Source organism: Notechis scutatus, chromosome 7 (assembly GCF_049901735.1).
Source record: "Notechis scutatus isolate UNSWTSFEM ecotype Mainland chromosome 7, rNotScu1.2, whole genome shotgun sequence".
Classification (NCBI taxonomy): Eukaryota; Metazoa; Chordata; class Lepidosauria; order Squamata; family Elapidae; genus Notechis; species Notechis scutatus.
In genome coordinates this window covers 9,591,967-9,609,361 of record NC_142015.1, presented here as the reverse complement: position 1 = coordinate 9,609,361, position 17,395 = coordinate 9,591,967, and the positions used below count along the sequence as shown (strand labels likewise).

Genomic DNA, 17,395 nt, shown 5'->3' with positions numbered 1-17,395 from the left:
GTGAACATCCTACCTTTCACAAATAATTTTTTTTTTTTTGCCTGTACTATGCAGCATTCTTTGCCCAAGTTCCTTCTCCACTTGGAAACATCCAAGCTTCCTGAATCCTTCAATATTCCTAATTTTACGGGAATGAAATCACACTTTTATCAGTTCCTGTTGGACTCATTTTTAATTGGTATGATAGACTTGAGCATTCAAACTGTTTCTCCACCTACAAACACCTCCTCAACTTACAGCAGTTTGCTTAGTGACTGAAGTTACAACAGCTTTGAAAAAGTGACCATTTTTCACATTTACAGCATCCCCAGGGTCACGTGATCAAAATTTAGGCTCTTGGAACTGACTCATATTTTTGATGGCTAGATTGTCCTGGGGTCAGATGATCATCTTTTTGTGACCTTCTGATAAGCAAAGTCAATAGGGAAGCTAGATTCACTTTAACAACGGTGTTACAACGACTTAACAATGGCAATGATTCGCTTAACAGCTGTGGCAAGAAAGTTTGCAAAATAGGGCAAAGGTCACTTAGCAACTGTCTCGCTTAGCAACAGACATTTTGGGCTCCATTGTGGTCATAAGTCGAGAACTACCTGTACTTCAGTGCTCACTTCAAAGTAAATAGATACGTACATTGAAATGGATGCTCAGAATGAAAAGAGGTTCCCACCATTTTTAATAGTATTAACTTACTTCTAAGGTCTGACCATCTTCAATGGTCAAAGACAGAGTGTGGGGAAATGTGGACACTTACTCATGCACTACATATGGATACTTACACTTACTCAAACATTCGTTCCATGAAAACATAATCCTCCTAATTTACATTATCAATTTTAATCAGCACATGAAGAGTCTCTGAGTTTTTTTAACTGACATGCTTTAATCATGTTTATGGTTTTCATTTTTAAATTGTATTTTCTCAAAGAGGAGAAACATTTATAATTGATATAATTATGAAACATGTTGATTTGATTATTTACAGTTAAATTAAATTCCCACCTTAGATGTTAGGCTCATTACATTTGTATCACCGAGAATACTTCTGCTCATATTTTTATACAGCTGAACATACAGTTGCTCACAAGTTCTATCTTTTATTATTGTAAATATTTTCCTCCCTTTCTTTTTCTACATAATTTTTATTGTTATCCCTTTTCTTCCTCACTTTCCCTCATCCTTTTTGTCTCATCAAATTGGATAGAAATTGTCATTTATTTCTGTTAAAATCTCTGTATTTCTGTATGTAAGAGAACATATGCGTATTCATGCATATATTATATAGTGTGAGTGTGCATTTCTTGTGCATATATGCATTTATATGCTTCAAACATATAATACAAAACATCAACTGTTAAAATATTGTAACTGAACTCAAAGTAAAAAATAATGGGCTACATTTTGTGCTTAGTAACATCTGTGTATCCCAGAATTTTCCAATGTGGTAGCCTCCAGATGCTGTATACAAATAAAAGCTCCATTTCCACATTTCTGATGCCTCTACATTACTCACGGCATCTTAGCATTCAAGAGGCAATTTCAATTAAAACCGTGGCATCTGTATAATAAATAGAAGCAGGTATGGCACATAAAGCTAGGAAAATCAAAACATGGGTTTATTCAGCAATGTAAAAGTCAGACATAACGGGGGTGTGGGTGGGGGGTGGAACTGTGGCCTCCAAAAGAGGACAAGAGAGGAGGCCAGCCAATTTTGATGCAGCAAGCTCAATGAGTTGACAATGAAGAAGGAATTATTAATTTCTATTATAAAATCAAAGAGCATATAAAATGGAGAACATAGAACCTATTTTTTCACCATCAAGTTGGGATGGTATCATAAGTTCCAGCAGGAATGTGTCTGTTTTGAGAATTTATTTGCATTCATAAAGTTATGTATAATTAGTATGCAGCTATTTTCTGACTGGTGTGGACTTCCAGCCATTTTCTCAATGAAGCTAGACAATAACTCCAGACTTGTGGAGCATCAGTGCAAATCAGGAATAATCTTACTCAGAAAACAGCAGTTGCCTAGCTCCCCACAGTACAATTTTTGCTAAATGCTTTTCATTGAATACTCCAGATTTTGTCCCTCTATTCTTTCTGCCTTTGAAACAAACAATTGCATCTCAATAAAGTCTCATACCAAGCCATGCCAAATATGGGCCCCAGTGGTGGGATTCAATTTTTATTTACTATCGGTTCTGTGGGCATGGCTAGGTGGGCATGGCAGGGGAAGGATACTGTAAAATCTCCAGTCAGAGGTGGCATTTGCTGGTTCTCTGGACTATTCAAAATTTCCGCTACCAGTTCTCCAGAACTGGTCAGAACCTGCTGAACACCACCTCTGATGGGCCTGCTTCCACCACCTGCCATAAGGAGAGGAGAGGAGAGGAAATATTTATTTGGCCAATAAATTAGACACACGAGGAATTTGTCTCTGGTACAGAAGCACTCAATGTACCATACTTGCAAAACAACAGAGAAATAATCATGATACTGAAAGTATGCAACCAGTAGGAGGAAATAAGAGAGGATAAATAATATTACAATCACACCCTATGGATTAATATACATACACATTAGACAAGATGTAGTATTTATTTATTTATTTATTTATTTCATTTGCCAATTGTTTACAAGATAATAAGTATAAGTGTATACATAGTTGTGAATACATGAAATGTTTCATATAAGAAAGATAAAAGAAGAATAAGAGAAACAATAGGACAGGGACGGTAGGCACGTTGGTGCGCTTATGCACGCCCCCTACAGACCTCTTAGGAAAGTGGTGAGGTCAATAGTAGACAGTCTAAGGTTAAAGTTTTTGGGGTTTGGGGAAGAAACTACAGAGTCGGGTAGAGTATTCCAGACATTGACCACTCTATTGCTGAAGTCGTATTTCCTGCAATCAAGTTTGATGCGGTTAACTTTGAGTTTGTATCTATTGTGTGCTCTTGTGTTGTTATGGTTGAAGCTGAAATATTCATTGACAGGTAGGACATTGCAACGTATGATTTTATATATAGTCACCATATGTTGTCAATTGTGAGAATAAGGTATGCAGCAGAGTAATGGCACAAGGGAAAAAACTGTCCCTGTGTCTAGTTGTCTTGGCATATAATACCCTATAGTGCCATCCTGAGTGAAGGAGTTGAAATAGTTTGTGTCCAGGATATAAGGGGACTGCAGATATTTTCTTGTTCCTCCTTCTGACCTGCACAATATTCAGGTCTTCTGTGCAAGACAGGCTGGTTGCAATTGCTTTTTCTGCAGTCTTAGCTATCCATGGAACTCTCAACAGACTTTATGCTCTGTTTCTGTTGCTCCTCTCTGGGAGGAGGTTTCGAAGTATTTCTAGCATGACTACCAGATTCTGGAACAGCTTTGTCACCTATGTCATCCATCTGGTAAACCCACAAGATTAGTTTTTCTCACCATGTACATGTATACATGTGAACTAGACTATGTGTTTCTCTGTGTCATATAATATATTGGGTATATGCATAGTTTGCATGTATTCATTTATTTTGTCATGTTTGTGTAATGTATATTGGAGGTGGTGAGCCTTTGAGAGATGCATGCAATGAATTTTCATTTTAATGTGCATTTCGATTAGTGTACATTCAAAATGACAATAAAGTCATTTTGTCTAACCTGTCCTGTTTGGTTTCTGTACCAAACCAGACAGTTATAGAAGTACAGATGACAGACTCAATAATTCCTCTGTAAAACTGTATCATCAACTCCTGGGACAGTTTGAACTTCCTGAGTTGACACAAGAAAACTCAGGAAGGGTATATGTGATGCCCCAGCCAATGAATATATTGCTCATATTTTGTTTGTCTGTCAACTGTTTGTCCCCCTTAGGCTTAGCTACTTAACATTCCTACTTGACAGAATAGCCCACTGGGATCTGAATCACAGATTGTCCTATTTCTTCCTGGGCTCTAATGTATACATTGTGAGGATAACTGCTAAGTTTATAATTAAGGCACTTAAGCTAAGAATCCTTTATATCAAACAGATTGGGGAAACTTGTAAAAGGGATGTATTTATCTAAACATGGAGTCATCATATTTACCACAGATGTATTGTATTACTCTAATTTCTTTTGTCTGTTTTACTCTGGAATTAGATTTATTTAGATTACTCTGGAATTGGATTTTTATTTTAGGGATTTTTTAAAACATGATCGTAAGACTAATCAATTAATATGAATGTGAATACATATTAATATGATGAATTAATGTGAATGTGAATGCTCCAACACTGGAAGTTTTTAAAAAGATGTTTGATAACCATTTCTCTGAAGGGGTGTAGGGTTTCCTGCCTAAGCAGGGGGTTGGACTAGAAGACCTCCAAGGTCCCTTCCAACTCTGTTATTCTATTCTAATAACCTATTTTATCTACCTTAACTGGAATAAAGGACAAAATTGTACCTTTCTACCCCTTGCATGTACAGAAAGAGACCCAATGTAAGTAGTTAACAGAATATCTTTCATGAAATGAGTAGTGATGGACTGGCAGAATCATTTAAGTGAATAGGATAAACTACCCACCATGCCTGCTGTAGGAATTGACCAGGCTAAGCCCGAGGAAGGAATCAAGCACATCATCAATCTCAAGTCCCTTCACATCCACAAGAGATCTAAGTTCAACCCTCCTTGAATTCTGTTGACTCTTATCTACTGACAACTTGCCTTGACCATTAGTAGTTCAGATTGTTGTAGAGCAGGGGTGTCAAATTGGCGACCCATGGGCCGGTTGTGTCATTTGCATTCCAGGCCCATCCCAGCTCCTCAAAGGGGAAAAAAAAAGTAATGATACATCACGTGACAGCAATGTGACATGGCAAGTTTGACACCCATGTTGTAGAGAGATAGCATGGAAAAAACTTGTACTCATCTGCACAACTCTGGTTCCCGATTTCTTGCACAACACCTGTTTCTATCATAAGAATTGCTACCTTTCAAGCATCTTCCACCTGAACAGTTGTTTGATTGTACAATGAAAAGGTCTGCCTCTGTTTGTTGAACTGATTGTGATCCCATGCACTAAAAGTAGGAAGAATGTTCTTTTTTTTTTTTTACTAATCTTACTAAGGGATAGGGAGGGATAGTGGTTTTAATTTCTTTTCCTCTTTAAATATTCAGGTGTTAGTGTTCTACAATGATAATTCTTCCCATTCAATCAATGGCTCCCCATTTGTTGGAAGAGCTGGAGAAATTTCTCATCATTTTACAGAAACAGATAGAGCCTGCTGTGAGACTGATTGTCTTCCTAAAAGTCAAATCAAACATGCCAAAACAATGATGTGCAAATTGGAAAAAAAAAAAAAAAAAAAACCTCTCACAGGGAAGCACCAAGGAATCTGGCAATGTCAGCCACCGGAGCAACATTAATCTGAAGTTCTATTTTAACAGATGGTTAGTATTGCATTAACAAAAAAATATGTTTCAGTGGGATCGGTGAGTGTATACTGGATACCCAATAGTACTTGGAGAGCCAAGCTGTGTTCCACTGCAAATTTCAGACAGAATCTGTTTGGGTTAGCATCAAGGGCAAATAAAGGGGAGAGATGTTTGCACTGACAATTTCAGAATGCAACAGGAACAGACAGCAGCCTAGCAGCTGAACATCTTTCTAATCCTATAGTCACACAATCTAGCGCACGCTGTGTTAATTAGATAGAAAAAAAAAACATGCACTCTTTTTATCTGCTGTGATTCTTACATTTAGGAAGATGTTTCTCTTATTCCTATCTAAAACAGAAGCATTGATTCACTTGAATGAGTCTTCTGACTGAATACCCTTTTTCCCATATGTGGTTTGCCAATTTTGATAGCTAATGGCTCCCAGGCAGGATGAGTTCCACCTGCTTTGGGTTAGGGAGAACATCATAGTCTCTGCCAATGAAGTAGTTATACCACGTGCCAATAAACACAGGGTTCAAATGAACAAGGATAGAAATGAGTTTCTATAGAAGGTAGATATTCACCTGTTTATAGAGGGGAAATCAAGGTGTTGGAACTGCTGAGCATACATCCTTAATAGAAACAATAGGTATGTAGAGACATTTAGAAAGATGCATTTGAAGGAAATAGCTTGAAAGATCCTGCAATCAGTTATTGTAATGTAATCCTATAGCATTCTGGCAAACTATGTGGATTCTGCTAAAAAGAAGTGATTTTGAATTCATTTCTGTCTCTGTCTGTCTGTCTGTCTGTTTGTCTCTCTCTCTCTCTCTCTCTCTCTCTCTCTCTCTCACACACACACACACACACACACACACACACACAAAAGTGAGAAGGAAAATGAAGTCTGGTTTCTCACAATAGCAATACCAATAGCACTTAGACTTCACAGTGCTTTACAGCCCTCTCTAAGTGGTTTACAGAGTCAGCATCTCGTTCCCAACAACATGGGCCCTCATTTTACCAACCTCAGAAGGATGGAAGACTGAGTCGACCTTGAGCCTGGTGAGATTCAAACTGCCCAATTGCAGTCAGCAGCAGTCAGTAGACATAGCCTGCAGTACTGCACTCTAACCACTGCGCCACTGAGGCTCTTGAATCATACTATAACTCAGATGAAACTATATTTGACTAGATGTAGGTTAGGGCATTTCCGAATCTCTGCAACTCTGTGTAGAAAGAATAAAACATTCACATTTCATAATTCCCAGGATGGGATCTTATATGAGATTAACTTGACTGGCAATCCTCATCCATATTCTACTACCTGAGACTGTGTGTGTGTGTGTGTGTGTGTGTGTGTGTGTGTGTGTGTGTGTGAGAGAGAGAGAGAGAGAGAGAGAGAGAGAGAGAGAGAGAAGCTTATAAGAAGAAATGATAAGGAGAAAGATCAGATGAAGCCATGCAGGAATAACTCATATCTGCTTCGGTGGTGGTATTCTACTGGTTTGGCCGGGTTCGGCTGAACCAGTAATAAAAAATGCTACTGTTCGTCTGAACCGGTAGTAAAAAAACAGCTACCAGTTTGGCCAAACCACTGTTTCTTTTTTTGCTCTCCTGATGATCAACTGTTCTGATGATCAGCTGTGCCAGGATCCCCCAGACTGTCTTAGTGCTTTGCCCAGGAGACTTCCCTGAGGCCCAGGAGGCAAAAGGAGGCATGCGGTGTCTGTGTGTGCTGCGCCCCTCCCGTGCTCCATTTTTGGCCTCTTGGGCCTCAGGGAGGCCTCCTGGGAGGCTGTTTCTGCTCCCAGGATGCTTCCCTGAGGCCCAGGAGGCAGGAAAAAAAATGGAGCGCGGGGTGTGTGTGCAAAAAAAAGGAAGAAGCCACACCCACCCAGTCACATGGCCACATCCACCTAGTCACTCCCACCTAGCCACGCCCACAGAACAGATAGTAAAAATATTTGCATCCCACCCCTGATCTGCTTGTATAATGTATTTGTGTTTTAATGAACTGGGATAGTCCACATCATTCAAGCATCTTCCCTTCTTCCAATCTAAACATATGCCACTGCTGTCAACATAACCCAAATTGAAAGCTAAATCAGACTAAATTCAAGGGCATGGCATTCCAGTATTAACAACTCAAAATCAGACAGCACAAAACAACTGCACACATTGCCAACAACCATTAAAGCTCTCCTTTGTCTATATTTGAGGTCTCTTTGTGATAAATATGTGCCAACAACAGTATGAACTTCCTCACCTATTCCCCTATATTGGGTTGCTTTTTTCCCCCCACTCCCCCAGGAAATAAATTCAGTGGTTTGGTTTTTTTTCCATGCACATCCCAAGCATCGACCTATTATAATTTTGCACAGCTTATTTTTTATCATATTTTAAGTAGCAAATTTCCCTCATATTTTGCCCAAATGCCTTTTAGTTAAGGCTAGACTGGAACATGTTCTAAAGAACAGCTGGGCTTCGTGATTGCCTGCCTAATAATTTTCTCTTTCCTCTGGCTCTCCAGCTTTTAATCTGGACAATTGGTTTCAGCCCAGGCTTCTGTTGATATAAGTTACATTTCAGGTTGTTATTTTATTTTATTTTATTTTTTTTCATTTGACACTTCACCAACCCAATGCTGATAAAAGAACCATTTCCCAAACTCAAATTTGCTGTGGCTCTCAGAGAAAGGAAATCAATATTCATTTATCAGGCTGCCTTAGCTAGCAGTGGAGAAAGCTGGTAGCCTTCATGAGTATGCAAGAATATTGGGCTGTGCTGATTTTCACTTTCATCAAAGGCTCAGGGAGAGCATCCTTTTGAAGCAAAATTGCAAAGCAAAGGGAATGCCCGATTCTCAATGGTGAAAGGCTGTTTCATTTAGCCAGGATTTATGCATAAGGAGGATGAGCAGAAGCCACCACATCAAAGTAAAGTCCCTGCAAGAGGCAGACAGCTGCACCTCTGCAAATCCTTTCAATGTGTGATGTAAGTCGTGCCATTTCCTCAGTGTGTGTTAAACCACAGTGAAATGGATCCAGAACTTTTGTAATAATATGTGAGGATGATTTTGAAGAAGCAGAGAAGAGATGCTGCTTAGGGAATGAACAAGGAAGAGAGGAGGGGACCCTGCAGTTACTTAACAATCAGAGGAAGAAACTTAGAAAAAACCCACCCTAATGGATCAAGTGGTTTAAAAAGTTGTTACCAGATATTTTCAGACTTTCAAGAGTATATTAATGTAGACATACAATAAAGTAGAATTAGTTCATCAAGTCATGTTTTATATGTGTTGCATCTATGTGGTGGACACAGAGCCATGGTGGCATAGCGGTTAAAATGCAGTATTGCAGGCTAATTCACTGCTTACTGCCAGGAGTTTGATTCTGACTGGCTCAAGGTTGACTCAGCTATCCATCCTTCTGAGGTAGGTAAAAGGAGGACCCGGATTGTTGGGAGTAATATGCTGATGTTGTAAACAGCTTAGAGAGGGCTGCGAAGCATGTAAGTGTTATTGCTATTGCTCTGTGACAATAGCAAGAGCTGAAATGGACAAGTGGTCCATGTATCCTTAGATAAGCTAAACTGCATTGTATGAAACATTAGCATGTATCTATTATTCAAGGTAAATTGAATGATAATCTTGGGTTCTTTCAAATAAGGGTTAGGAACACTGAAGGACAGATATCTCCCTCCTAGTACATTCCTACAGCATTTAAGCCTGGGAAGCCACAGATGTTACAAATTTGGGGGAACATTATTGTGCTGGGAAAAGTTGGACAGTGCTATCCACCTTTCACTTTGACCCTAGTGGAATTCCCTGAAATCATCTTCTCCTTTAAAAATACTAAGAACAATGTTTTTGCTTTTCATCAACCTGAATTAAAATTAGGAAGGTACTTTTAATAATTTCAGGAAGAGCAAGAAGTGTTTAATGAACAGAGAATACCAACTGCAAAGAAGCAAAGGAAAGACACAAGAGAAGAGAATAAACAGGATGTTTGCAAATTTATCTGAGGCCACTGGAGTTAAAAGAGGAAAGGTCCACAAATCAGGCTCTAATCAAACATCTTTATATCAACAATTCTACGCAAACACAGCCTCCAATGTCTCCTGAAATTGCTGGAGCTTGGGGGGTTGGAGTAGGAGAAGGCCCCAAAAGTGCCCTCTTGATGCCACAATCCCTTAAAAAGAACTTTTGACATAGAATTATATTATTTCTTTATTGTTACAGTAATCAATTTTGATTACTCATGACAAGTGCTTGTGTATAATACCTACATCTTGAATTTCTTGGTAAAGCCAACTCAAGAAGCTTTCAAGAAAAATGAAATTGTATAAAGTGCATTGAAAAAAGAGCAAACAATAACAAAATAATAAACTAACAACAACACTGATAGGAACAAATTCTAAAGCAACACTGATAGAAAGTTTTAAGTAGAAAAGATCTTGTTGAGCACAATTGTCTGAAGTGCCAAAAGAATGGTGATGAATAAAAATACAACTGACCAGGGAAGTTGTTCCAGAATCTTGAGTGTCACAAAAAAATTCTTGTTTGTATTAGTTCACTTTTATCAGTTCTCATAATGTAATTGAATTTTAGAGGACGACTGGGTTTTCGCATCAGATCTATATGCAGGAAGATAATTTCTGAGGCCCCAGGGTTCTAGACATTATAAGGCTTTTAAAAATATGAAAACTTTTATTGACTATGATATGTCTAGTGAAGTTGACATAGAAGAGACACACAGGAGTCTGAAATGCTCTGCTCAAATAAAATGCATTTTCAAAGTTGTCTTCAAGTATTCTCATGGGTAGTTATTTCCATAATCCCTTTGAGCGCAATACCACTTAGTCATTCCTGTTGTTATGTCATTCAACTATGAAAATAAGTATTGTATCCTTGTCTTCAAAAGCAGTAATGACTACAGACACAGAAGTAACCAAAGAAAAGAATTCATATTGGAGAAGTACCCTTGCTATCCCTGGGGGTTTAGAATGTTGTGATTAGTTCTGCACAGCATTTACTCTTTCCTCCTGTGGGATTTCTGCTAGGACATTTGGACTAGCAGAAAGCAGCTTAGGAATTGGCACCCTCCTTGTGTACCTCACAGTTGTCATCTTGGCATGGCACTGCAGTATTTATAAAACAATTAACAATTACCAGAGACAAATCACACCTAGAAGAACTCAACATTAGTCAGCAAGAGGAAAAGTAAAAGAAAGCAAAAGGAAATTACCAAGTGACAAATACCAGGAATAGATCCAACCAATGTCCGGAGGGACTATATTAGAATTCACACTACCAAACAAACAATAGGTTCAGAGTGAAGGTTAATCATTTGTTTGTTTGCTTGTTTTTCCACTTTGACACAAACCAGCCCTGGGTCTGAAATATATAAATGATTTTTTCCTTCAAGAGCAGTCATTAAAAATGCTTCCTCTTTTGTGCCATTTTAAAAAATTAAATCTGGAAGGAGAATTGAGGCTTTATCTACAAAGACAAGCTTCGGTGTTTTGCTGTGAGATCAGTTACAAACATCCTCCAGCAGCTTCCATCACTAAAGTTTGCCTTGTATAAGCTTCATGAGGATCAAACCATGAGAATATAGGCTCACATTTGTGTAATCAGTAAGAAGCTCTTTGATGCATTACAAGCTTACCCAAAATGGTCCTTTTCTACTCCAATGAATCAGCTTTAATTGGTATTGCCAAGTAAGTTCCTGGCTTGGCATGTGAGTTTCAATGCTCCTTTTCAATAGAACATACAACTGTATGTTTCCCAGCTCTCTTCTGTGTCTCCCATGTTCTTACCTAGCTCATTTTTTTTAATGTTGTGGCAACTTGGGAACTAAAAACAGCACAGCATTTGTTCCTCTTTCATTTCCTGTATAGATTGTACATATAGAATTTATTTTCCCATTTACATAGAGGGTTTTCTCTCTCTCTAATGTATTCTTCTCTATTGCATTATTGATATCCAGATATTTCTTATCAACTTTGAGAGGTAGCCTTGAGAATTAATTAACTTTGCATTGCAATTTGTCCTGGACCTCCAGTTAATGGATTTTTCTGATGTATTTTATTCTTCTTCTTATTTATTTACTTTTTTCATTTTATTAGGAGTTGTATGGAGGCATGTTGTATGGAGGCATGTTGTAGAAAAGCAGCAATAACTAAGAAAAGAGAAATATTATTGTTGGCTATTGTTAAGACAACTAACTCCTTTGAGGCAGGATTTTGCTTTTGTTTTCTTGGGTAAGAAATTGATGAACTGAGGACAGAAAGCAATGGAATAAAAGTTTGGGAACTCATCTGTTCATTGACTCAGAACAGGATGAGAAGAAAGTTGGCTAGTGTGATGCTGCAAATGGTAGACAAGTGTAGTGACTTGAAGACAAAGAATCTCATAAGTGGAACTTAATTTCTGGTACCTCGTGTTGTTTTCTTGGCAATAATCGAGAAGGGTCTTATTTTTCATGATGATGATTATCTTACCTACAATCAGGTGCCCTATTATCCAAGTATTAGTAAGGTGTTTCCCTGGCTTATTGTTTTCAATCCGCTAATAAATGTATCTTTTTTATTTTTTAGATTTTTATTGAATAATGTAGCATTTATTTTAAAAAAACATGCAGAAGGAATAAATGAATAAGATATGCTTAGTAAACTACAAATGCATATTTATATATCCAATCCCAATCCATTTCTTCATGGGTGTGAAAGGAAAGGGTTGTCTATGAACTTACAGTTCTTGTGCAGTTAGGAGAAAAAGGAAAGAAAATTGAAAGAAAATAATTACAGGAAGTGAAATTACTTAGAAGTTTGGATGGTGAGAACAGCAAAGCACTGGAAAGCAGGGAGGTGATTCCTGGGGGTAGAGACATACTTAGGAAGTTGATCATGCATTAGAAAGAATCTCATTTCAAGATGATTGACCTCTTCAAAATTTTACAGCAAAAATTAAATAGTAACATGTTGTCTCAAATTTAATTGCATAGATGTTCTTGTCCCAAGAGTGATGTTTTAAAGCAGAAGTTTTTGGAAAATGGGGAGCATTGATAAAAGAAAAAGTAAGGTACAGATTAAGGTCATTAGATGTGACATAGATATTCTTGCACCAACTAAGCCCTGAGATATAGCCAACTTTGGATCTTGAAAAATTAAGCCACTTAACTTTGGATAAGAGATTATTAGAAAATCCCAGGAGAAGATATGTTTATTGAGATTTTTTTAAAAAAATGAAATATTCTTGAAGAAAGCTACAGAAAACCATTTTTTATAGTTAGACAAGACTCCATGAAGTAATCCAAACTGACTTGACTTGAAAGAGATTCTACTTTTTCTTAGAATCCTTGCATTACACCAGGATAGAATTAAAATGATCCCCTAGATTAAGCATTTATAAATTTGCTTTGCTGACATGGAATGGAATGTGCAACCAGAATAAAAGAGTTGGAAGGGACCTTGGAGGTCCTCTAGTCCAAACCCCTGCACAAGCAGGAGACCCTATACCATTCCAGACAAATGGCTGTCCAGTCTCTTCTTAAAAACCTAGTGATGGAGCCTCCACAACTTCTGAAGGCAAACCATTCCACTGGTTAATTGTTCTTACTGTTTGGAAATTTCTCCTTAGTTCTAGGCTTCTTCTCTCCTTGATTAGTTTCCATCTGTTGCTTCTTGTCCTACCTCCTGACTAGACAAACCCAATTCCTGCAACCGTTCTTCAAATGTTTTTGCCTCCAGCCCCCTAACCATCTTTGTTGCTTTTTTCTGCGCTCTTTCCAGAGTCTCTACATTTGTTTTATAATATGGTGACCAAAATCGGATGCAACATTCTAAGTGTGGTCTTACTAGCACTTTATAAAGTGGTACTAATATTTCACATGATCTTAATTCTATCTCTCTGTTAATGCAAGCTAGGGTTGTACAATTATCACAATGCATTACTAGCCATGGACTTACATTTGCTAATATTTCATAAATTCCCATCACATATCTGGTTAAATAAATTGTAGCAGAAATAATAAAAGCTGAAAGCATTTCTTTTTTTTTAAACAAATTTTATTCAGTTTTTCACATTAAAAACAAAAATCTCTTTTTAGTGGACAACATATTTCCGGGTCATCACCTTTACATACAAATATGACAGCAATTATACATTCATATATGCATACTTAATTCTACTATTACCTTTTCCATTCCAAATTTTCAGTAAGGAGAGAAACAAACACATTAATCCTAGCTTCTTTCATCAATCTCAATTAAAACATCTTTTTGTTTCATTTCAATTATTTCAAATATAATCCTTTAATATTTATTTTAAAAATAAAGATAAACAATATGCGTTTGCCTAATAATAATAATAATAATAATAATAATAAATAATAATAATAATAATAATAATAACAACAATAATAACAATAATAACAATAATAATAATGATAATAAAAACGTTACCAATGTCTCTCCTTGCTTTTAATAGTCTATATTAACTTATTAATTTAGTTGGTTCTTTAGTCTGTCATATTCCCTTTCCATTACACATTCTTTTTATAAATTCTAGATTAATACAAATTTTAACACTAAAAAAAAAAAAGTATAGGTTTCCCCCCTTTTACTGTTTTGAGTGTGACACCTCAATGATTAAAATATACCTTTATTCCCTCATCTTGATTCCCAATAAACCATTATTTTTAAGAAGTTACAATAATAATCATTACATCTTTTCATTTGGATTCCGCAGCATATTTCCCCCCCTTGATTTTTAATAAGAGTTATCAGCATCTATATTACCCTATTTTCTAAATATTTTTAATTGCAGAAATATTCTTATTACCCCTTGTCACCCTGCAGAATCCCCTTTTTAATTCATCAGCCATTATCTCTGAAAAAACATTTTCTTTTCAACATTTTACTATTTCTGTATTTCTTTATTTCATGCACCTGTTTCTTACTGCTTCTCCTCCCCCTCTTTTCCCCATTTCTTTTCTCATTTCAGTTTATATCCCTCTCTTTCTTAATATCTTCCTTTCCCCTTTTCTGCTGGGTCTTTCTGCCTTTCCTGACTTCACAGGTATTCCCCCCTTTGATTGCCTTCTTAAATTTCAACTTTTTAACCTTCCTTCTTTCCCCACTTCTTTGTAGTGTTCTTTGTGTATATTGTCTATTTAAAATGTCTTCTCCTTGAGTCGGCTCCTCCTCCTCTGAAGCTCTTTCTTCTTGTTCTTCAATCGCCTTTTCCATTTTTTCTAACACAGAGCAAAGTGATTCCCCTCTTTCCTGTAGTAATTCTCTCATATTTTTAAGTTCCATTTTTAATTTCCGAGGAGATATCATCATTACACACTCTTATATTTTATGATTGTTAAAGTCCACAAAAAAAAAAAAAAAAACACTTTTACTTTCGTTCTTTCTTCTTTCAATTTTCTAAAGTTCTCACTTATTCCAGCTGGGGGTCTATACCAAAAACATCAATCAATCCCACAGTCAGTCTTTCCTTGCTTTTTTCTTTATTCTGGTTCTGCTTTCACTTTCTAAGATTCTTACTTTGTTTCAATATTTCTTTAATGTTATACCCACACAAGTTCATTCAGAAACAGGATGCTTTCTCTTTTGTTTGAGCTCAAGTTTTTGTCAAAAGGTGGCACTCTCCATTATACAAAGTCTTCACCTTTCCCCCCTATTTTTTTATTTAGGGTTTTTTGAACCTCAATATTTCAGCACAGTCCAGTCTCCAATTTGTAAACTTTATTATTATTATTATTTTTTGACAATCTTAAGTCCAGCTTTGTTTTATGCCCGTTTATTCCCAAAATATTTTAGTCCATTTTAGCTAAATCTTTAGTTCCAGCTTCTTCCTTTCCCGGTTCGAAGCCCCGCTTAGCTGTCAAAAATATTTTCTTTTTTTTCCCCTGTCCCTTTGTAATTTTGCCGCTCACTTTTCTTTTCTTAAAAATTCCATGTTACCTTAATCCCAGGCTACTTTTGTTTAGTTGTATTGCCCAGTTGTCCCGGTTCAGATGTTGTGGCTCTTTCTTCCCTCCTTCACAAATCTTAATCCAGCTGAGTCCTCCTCTTCGGGGTGGCCATTTTAAACCACCGCTGCAGTCATCTTCAGGGGGTAAAAGACCAAGCCCAGGGGGGGAGATGTGGCTCCCCTTAACCTGGCTTGCAGCTTCCCCTTACTCCGCCGCCCCTCCAAGGCAGCTTCAACCCCTAATCATAATAACCGGGGCTCTCCAACGAAAGAGCACGGACCATAGCCACAGAGAGTTGCGATCCATCAGCGAGGAGGCTCTGTCTTCTTCCCCTAAAGCTGAAAGCATTTCAATTTGAAATGGAAATCCTATCTTCAGCCATAGATATGCATGTTTTCTGGAGAACCCAATTCAGAGAAGGTAAAGATAGTCAAATGAACATTTACTGAACAATCTTGAACTGAATTTGATTTATTTCCAAAATAAATAACTGCAGTAATGCAAATATAACACAGCCAAATATGTATTCAAAATAATAAAAAAAATTGAAATATGTGCGAAAGAAATAATGGTAATAAATCAGTGCAGTGTAAATGATACAAATGTATATTTTGTTATTGGATCTTGCTGGAATTGGTCCATTATTTGCTTTCTCACTCATTTACTTTCTTTGCGGAGTGATGCTTTCCTCAACATGATATTTGACCAGATGGTCTCTGATAAAGATACAGGAAGGAAGGCTGTTGGGTGAGTGGATTATAGAAATATTCAACCCAGAACTGGATGAGATCAGTATCTTTCTTTGGCAAACCTGAATTGTATCTGACAAAATCCTTTCTTTAAACACTGTGTAAGCTTTGCAGATTTTAGCTGCTAGCTCTTATCTCTGGGTTTTCATGTGTGAAGGAAGTTTTCACAGCTACAGATGACAGATTTCTTTTTTAAGTATATTTGAATGTCTGGTTTGTATTTTGATTCATGCCGATTCCAACTGAGTATGTTAAAGAGATTACCAAAACCAAGAGAGATATGGTAACTAGAAATGTTTGCATAAGAGCAGTAGAATATTGGCCCTTTTCCCCTTAAAATGATATCCTTTTGATAACGATTTGTATGCAGTTCAGATTTTCAAAGTTTCAATACATTGGATTCAGCCATTTATACAAACACATTAAAAGGATGGGTCCCAGTACAGATCCTTTCTCATTTCTCAAATCTCTCAATTGAAAAATCTATCCTAATGGGAATAACTCCCATTCCTTGCCTTATCTTCTTTTCTACTCAATGAGTGGCCCTAAGATCATGAAAGTTTTGAATTGGTAATCTATCAGGAAACAATGTTACTATCCTTATCTCAGAATTGTTAAAAGTATTCAGGAGTATTAGTGAAGGATTTTTCCAAAAAGTGTTTTGACACAAAAATGTCTTGTATCATTGAATTCCATTGAATTAAACTATTGACACATGTAGACCAATATTGCCAACACTGCCTGGAAGCAGAAGGTTTCTCCAATCCTACCCAGACATACCTATGACTGAATCTTCTGCATGAAAGCATGGTCTCCACTGTAGAGCTTGATCAACTCCTGTGCTGATACTCCTGTGCTGATACTTAATTTTAAGATATCATGAGACATTAAATTACAGTGGTACCTTAGTACTCTTCATTATTTGGTTCTGGGAGGTATGATGAGAATCAAAAATGATACCAAACTTTTTTTTTCATGTAAGGAATAATGCAGTGTGTCACGAGACAGTTGACACCAAAAAGTTTTAGCTTGTGCATTGAGTACCAAACAAATGATGGATACCAGGACAACGTTTTCATGTCAAAATGCATTGAGTACAGTGGTGCAATTCAACTGGTGTAAAAACCGGTTCACTGAGCACATGCTTCGCCCATTTTCAACTGAATTACTTACCTTCTGCTGCTGCCTCGGTGACTGAAACAGCTGAGGCATGGCAAACCGCTTTGCCGCATGAATCAGCTGT

At 37.1% G+C, this 17,395-nt stretch overlaps 1 protein-coding gene across 2 annotated transcripts in view; it reads left to right on the top strand.

The window, feature by feature from the left end:
• Positions 1–17,395, top strand: part of LRRTM4 (leucine rich repeat transmembrane neuronal 4) — a 408,781-nt gene that overhangs the window by 352,708 nt on the left and 38,678 nt on the right. The gene's annotated exons all lie outside the window — the stretch shown is intronic.